Source organism: Galeopterus variegatus, unplaced genomic scaffold (genome assembly GCF_000696425.1).
Source record: "Galeopterus variegatus unplaced genomic scaffold, G_variegatus-3.0.2 Scaffold3278, whole genome shotgun sequence".
Lineage (NCBI taxonomy): Eukaryota > Metazoa > Chordata > Mammalia > Dermoptera > Cynocephalidae > Galeopterus > Galeopterus variegatus.
Genome location: NW_007729389.1, coordinates 138,084 through 143,480, shown reverse-complemented (window position 1 = coordinate 143,480; position 5,397 = coordinate 138,084). Strand labels below are relative to the sequence as shown.

Here is a 5,397-nt window from a genome sequence, read left to right as displayed (position 1 = left end):
GCGGGAACCGGTCTCCACATGGGATCCGAACCCTCAGCGGGAGCACCACTGCGCTCCCAAGTGGTGCACTCTCCCGTGCGCCACCGGGCCGGCCCTGGTTCTGGAATCTTGACTTTGGCTGCAGGTCAGCCCCTTTAGGACTCACTTTCAGGTTAGCAGATGCTGCTGCTGTTGTCACTACTCCTGCCTCCTCGGTTTCGACTTGGTTTTCAGCCTTCCTCTTTCTCCCTTTTCTGGCAGCTTTCGGAGTGGATATGTCAATTGCTTTAGCATCCTCATTGGGGGCTTTTCCTTCCTGGTCAGTATCTTGCTTTGAAACATGAGTTTGTTTTTCTCCAAATTCAATATCAGATGATTCATTCGATTGTTTAGTTGATGCCTCTTGACTGGAAAATTTCACTTTCAGATTGTTATCTGTCTCCCATAAGCCTTCATTAAAACCTTTTCATTTATTTGGTTTGCCATACTTTTCCTTATTGTCTGAGTAAGGAAATATATCCTTTGGTACTAAAAAAGCAGTCTCTAATGATAAGCATCTGTCTCTAGTCCTAGGTGAGTACATAGTAGAATTAGGAGTTTACTAAAGCATCAGAAAACTTTTCATGCCAGCAAGATTTTTGGGTGCCTATACTGTATAGATAGGCATGCCATTTATAGATAGGCATGTCAATATTAACTGATACACTCGTAATGAATACTGGAGTTTTCAGAGACACTCAGCCAGAGTCATTACAGATTCCAAGAAAGAGCCATGTAATTTAGCAGATTTTAGTGCCACAACAACCATGCCAAAATGTATTTCAAAGCAACAAGAACTGGAGATAAAACAAGAGTTTATGCTTGACTTCCAAGTGTATGAAGATGTTAAAAAGTCATCTGAAACTGGGACCACACTAGGACCACTGTGTCAGTCAGGGAGCTTGATTGTGGGAAATTTAAATCAAACTTTGAGCACTTAACTAGAAAAGCTATTTATTTAAAGCATATGTGGTACTCATATCAGAATACTTTAAAAAGTTTCTGGAAACTTAGAATTAAAACATTATAAGAATCTTTCCATGAACTTTTTGAAGTACCCTCATATAATATACAGAAAGGTGAGCTCTTTAGGATGTAGCCAGTGGAACTTCCACCACTGGTTGTTCCTCTGATATTGCTCAATACTTCTGCAGGGTTCTCGATTCCACCATGGCTGCTGGTGTGAATAGTTTCAACTGTCTTTGCAATTATGTCATTTCTGAGAGATTCAAAGTCTTAGACATCCAATTGTCTGAGCCTAGGTCACTTGTCTGGGATTCTACAATATGATAAGAGAGATATCTGTTATCAAGGTTAGATAGCTTTTACATAAACACATTTTCTACTTATGTGAGCCAAAGTTTGGTACTTTTGCCTACCCTAAGATCCCTGATTGATACAGTGGTGTTTACTTTATATCTGCTGAAATATTTTCACTTATTTATTTACCTGGGAATGAAGCCTACAGTTTGAACACGATTTTGGCAATATCCTTTTGGCACCAAAATGTATTTTAAAGAATGAGATGGTTCTTCCATGGATTCTATAATCATTCTGGTTGAGAATGTTCAAAAAAGTTTCTGGATAACAACAGCAATAAGAAGTTCTACAACTACTTTTAAATTTTCCCTTTTTTAGCCTCTTGATATTTTTATACTGTCTTTAACTGCTTTTATGTCTTTTTTTTCCCTTTGGGGGAGGATAGGGTTTGGTAGGATATTCTAAGAGTTGATTGTGTGTAAGAGAAAGAGAAGCTAGTAACTTAAGAACAAAGAGAAAAAAAATTCCCAAAGAATTATGGCTGAAAATGTTGTTAAGGGACCTTCTTCTGAACAGGAGATGCTTAGGGTGGGAATGGGAATGACATGTGAAGCAATGAAGCCTTATGCTATTAAGAGTCAAGATTCTATAATAAACTGATTATGCTTGTGTCAGGCTGGATCACAGACCCCTCTGCCCCATCCTGTGCAGGTTGCGAGTCAGGTAGTTGAAAAAAGGTTCTGGCAATTGATAACAGGCTGACGTGAGCTCTGCCAGCCAGTGGTTCAGAGCTGTTACCTTTTATACCAAAAGTACACAACAATGGCAATGAGCTAAGGAGCATATGGGTGCACATGAGCAGTTACACCGCTCTTATATAACTTGTTTACAACAGATGTGCTAAATCATACCCAGCTGCATATGAGGTGATGGGGCCTGACTATACTGACTCCATTTTCCTCACTGCTTGCAATAAAACAAGAAACTTGGAAGCAATTCAGGTGAGTTACACAAACACAAATTATTTGGTATTTCTCCATATTTTCTCAAGAAGAAAAAAAATCAACAAACACACATACAGCTTGAATTTCCTGAAAATATTTTATTTCTCCTTCTCACATTTACTGTGATTGGAAGAACAGCAGTTTTCAAGAAATGAAATTTTCAAGAGGCATACTTAGTGAAGAGAACAATAGTTCAATTAAGTGCAACACAGAGAAATGACTACTTAATATAAATAAATGAAACTAGATTCCATTTGTACTTCAGACATTGGCATAAAGATTATTTGCTAAATTGGTTTTATTGAAAACTTCCAGGAGCAATTTTTCAGTGAAGTATATTCTGACAACATCTCCTTCCCACTACACCTTCCCCAAATCTTTATAGTGTTAGATACATATCCTGTGACCTAAGAAAAGATACTTTTCTTTTAAGATATTTATTTATTTTTTTTACTTTTATTTTTTTTCCTTTTTTTCCCCTAAGATATTTAAATATTAATATCTCTTTAAGTCAGCTTTATTTAACAATATGTAGTTACTTAAAAATAAAATGAGGTTAAAGTATGGTTAAATTCAGCTGGGAAAAAAATGAAGAACTCTTGCTTCCATAGGTTTTATTTAGATCATTGAGCGAAATCACAAAAGTCAATAGACAATGTACTCAATAGGCTAAGTCTTATTCTGGAAAATAAGTTATTTGAGTATTCATTGAATATTTAATAAGCTCTTTTCAAGAGTAATAAATATTCCCACTTTTTTTTATAGTTTTTTAAGGTGGGCCATATTAGAGTTTCTCCAGGTAGACATGTTGTTTCTTGCATTTTGCACAAAAGACACAAATTCTTGGGGAATAAAGTAAAAAGTACAATTAAGTTGTGAGACAAAGGCTCATTAAAGAACTCATGTGAAGAAATGAGTCTATTACACACAAATTGCTTCTAGACACTAAATAAATTTTCTCTTTGCAAAAAAAGCAAATCAGTCATGTTGATTTTGTGAACATTTATCTTTAGTTTTTTAGTGCAATTAGAGAAAAATAGGAAGGCTGCCCTACTTAAGATGAAAGACATGAAAAATCTCTACTTTTTCTCTTTTCATAAATTAGGATTATTGAAATGAAGTAGGACAAACAGAATCCCTCACCATTTTCAATATTAGCTATCTTTAGCTTTCTTTCTCAAAGGAAAGGTTTGAGTGATATAAAATTTTAATGCTACATGTAAACTTTGCGAATGCGAAACCTGTCAGTCTTTATGTTAATACCACCTAAAACTTATCCCCTAATTGGAGTAAGCTTTCCCAGTGTTTGAATGAGAGTTCCCCACTCCCTTAAACTGTACAAACATTCGATATCAGTATTTTCAATCACTGATAATGTAATATTACAAAGAAATTGCTTTTTATTTTGTTAATATTAAGTTAGATTGTCATTCAGCCTTATTAGTTATTTGTGTTATTTCATTTTTGTCTGATTCTTTTTTCTCCTACTTCCCTTGTAATATTAGTCTCTTGGTTACTGATTTCTAATCTCATTTATGATTAAGGATGTCAACAATTTGTCAAGCATTGCACATGAAATACCACGTGCTTTCTCTTTTATTTGACTGTGCCGATTTATTTTTTGGTTGTACAGAATTTATGTATTGAGGTATAATCATGTTCTATTAAAAAAAATCTTCTCAACTTATCAAATTAATTATATCTTAGATATATGGGGGGAAAGGTTAAAAAACCCATGTAGGGTCTTGAGAAAATAAGGAAAATAATTACTGAGAAACTTTCTTACTTCGAAGGGCTGCGCATGTAAGCAAGAGAACCTTTATGTTGGCGAATGACTAGATTTGCTCTTGGTGGTGTTTAATTATGGAACAAAGTACTTAAAGATGAATTTTAAGCAGTAATTACACTCTTTCTAAATGTAAAATAAAGGAGTGTTGTCAGTCATTGTTCTGTGAGCAGATTACAGAGCAAAGTCGAAGTTTAGTAATATTAACATCACTTTCCCCTCAAATTATTGCACTTTATTTTAGGTTACAAAGATAAGACTCAATTAAAATGGGAAGCTAGCTATTTGTCCCACTCATCCTTAGACCTGATATTTGGCTTCAAGGAGAAACATAACAAGAAAATTAAAATTATGAAAGCACAATAATCAGGGTATTTAGTTTCTGTCAGATGACATTATGTAGAATCCTCTTTACATGTCATAATGGGAAATATTCAAGTTCTGATATTTTGTATTTTTATTCCACTTAAATTATCTTACATTTTCAGTGAATTATTTCTCCTGAAATTTCCCCTTTGATGCTGAGCATTTCGGATAAATGCTTTTTAGAAATAAAGCCCCAAATTTAGCCATTTCTAATGTTTTGGACAACTCTCCTAAAACAGCATAGGGCCTCTGCACTTGAAAACAGCTATAAATTCATGTATCTGTTCCAATTATCAAATAACAATATTGTCAGTTGGCAACTCAGGGGATGCTTTTGGAATGCTCTTGATTTGGAGTTCAGATATATTTATATTAATATATGGAATTTGTTCTCCAAAAATCCTCATTGAAGTTTTGGGAAAATATTATCTATGGCTTACTAAAAATACCAGAATACAGACTATTTATTCTAGGCCTGGGGCCTACTGAAGCAAAGTTTGAAACAAACTAGAAATACAATGTTTTAAAGTATTTGATAAAATGTTTTTTTTTTTTTTGTCTTTTGTCTTTTTCCGTGTCCGGCAATGGATCGCAACCCTCAGTGTTGCCCCCGTACTGGACCGGGGACCGGCAACGGGATCGCAACCCTCGGTGTTGCTCCCACGCCTCGCTCAGCCAGTGAGCGGGAACCGGTCTGTATGTGGGATCCGAACCCTCGGGCGGGAGCGCCGCCGCACTTCCCAAGCGGCGCACTATCCAGTGCGCCACCGGGCCGGCCCAAAATGTTTTAAAGTTTAATAAAAATCAAACTTTTTCAAGCAACTCATCAGCATTTACCGAGTATATTTCATGAATCCAGGAACTGATTACACATGGTGGAGATTAAAAAGAGCCAAATGGTGTGGCTCTTATCGTTAGCTCTATTTTTAGATAACCTGGTTCCAGTAAGTGCTAACTTATCTT

At 35.7% G+C, this 5,397-nt stretch overlaps 1 pseudogene; it reads right to left on the bottom strand.

Moving 5' to 3' along the window:
- Positions 1-562, bottom strand: part of LOC103600256 — a 2,059-nt pseudogene extending 1,497 nt beyond the window's left edge.
- Positions 563-5,397: the final 4,835 nt, after the last annotated feature.